The sequence below is a fragment of the Mandrillus leucophaeus genome, unplaced genomic scaffold, assembly GCF_000951045.1.
Source record: "Mandrillus leucophaeus isolate KB7577 unplaced genomic scaffold, Mleu.le_1.0 Scaffold844, whole genome shotgun sequence".
Taxonomy (NCBI): domain Eukaryota; kingdom Metazoa; phylum Chordata; class Mammalia; order Primates; family Cercopithecidae; genus Mandrillus; species Mandrillus leucophaeus.
In genome coordinates this window covers 1162359-1163770 of record NW_012109186.1, presented here as the reverse complement: position 1 = coordinate 1163770, position 1412 = coordinate 1162359, and positions in this window count along the sequence as shown.

Sequence of the window (1412 nt, the reverse complement as noted above, 5' to 3'; positions counted from 1 at the left end):
TTTTGTTGTTGTTGTTGTTGTTTAGCTGTGCCCTGTCCCCAGAGGTAGAGTCTACAGAGACAGGCAGGACTCCTTGAGCTGCTGTGAGCTCCACCCAGTTCGAGCTTCCCAGTGGCTTTGTTTACCTTCTTAAGCCTCAGCAATGGTGGGCGCCCCCCCCCCACTTGCCGGTAGATTGCAGGCTGCTGTGCCAGCAATGAGGGAGGCTTCGTGGGCATGGGACCCTCCCGACCAGGTGTGGGATATAATCTCCTGGTGTGCCCGTTTGCTAAGATCCCTGGTAAAGTGCAGTATTGAGGTGGGAGTTACCCGATTTTCCAGGTATTGTGTGTCTCAGTTCCCCTGGCTAAGAAAAGGGATTCCCTTCCCCCTTGCACTTCCCAGGCAAGGAGATGTCTCGCCCTGCTTCAGGTCTCACTGGTCGGGCTGCCGCAGCTGACCAGCACTGATTGTCCTGCACTCCCTAGTGAGATGAACTCAGTACCTCAGTTGAAAATGCAGAAATCACCTGTCTTCTGTGTCACTCACGCTGGGAGTTGGAGACTGGAGCTGTTCCTATTCGGCCATCTTGTTCCACCCCTCAATTTCATCCTTTATTTTTTATTAGTCTAGCTAGTGCTCTATCTATTTTGTTAATTTAAAAAAACAGCTCTTGAATTCATTGATTTTTTTTGAGGGATTTTTCACATCTCTATCTTCTTCAGTTCTGCTCTGATCTTAGTTATTTCTTGTCTTCTGCTAGCTTTTGGATTTGTTTGTTTTTGCCTCTATAGCTCTTTTAATGGTGATGTTAGTGTGTTGATTTTAGATCTTTCTAGCTTTCCGATGTGGGCATTTAGTACTACAAATTTCCTTCTACTCACTGCTTTAAATGTGTCCCAGAGATTCTGGTACGTTGTGTCTTTGTTCTCATTGGTTTCAAAGAATATCTTTATTTCTGCCTTCATTTTACTATTTATCCAGGAGTCATTTAGGAGCAGGTGATCAATTTCCATGTAGTTGTGTGGTTTTGAGTGAGTTTCTTAATCCCGGATTGCACTGTGATCTGGGAGACTGTTAGGATTTCCGTTCTTTTACATTTGCTGAGGAGTGTTTTACTTCCATTTATGTGTCTGATTTGAAAATATGTGGCATGACACAGAGAAGAATGTATATTCTGTTGATTTGGAGTGGAGAGTTTTGTAGATGTCTTTTAGGTCCACTTGATCCAGAGCAAAGTTCAAGTCCTTAATATCCTTGTTAATTTTATTTCTCATTGATCTGTCTAATATTGACAGTGGGGTGTGAAAGTCTCCCATTATTATTGTGTTGTAGCCTAAGTCTCTCTGTAGGTCCCTAAGAACTTGTTTTATGAATCTGGGTTATCCTGTATTTGGTGCATATATATTTAGGATAGCTAGCTCTTCTTGTTG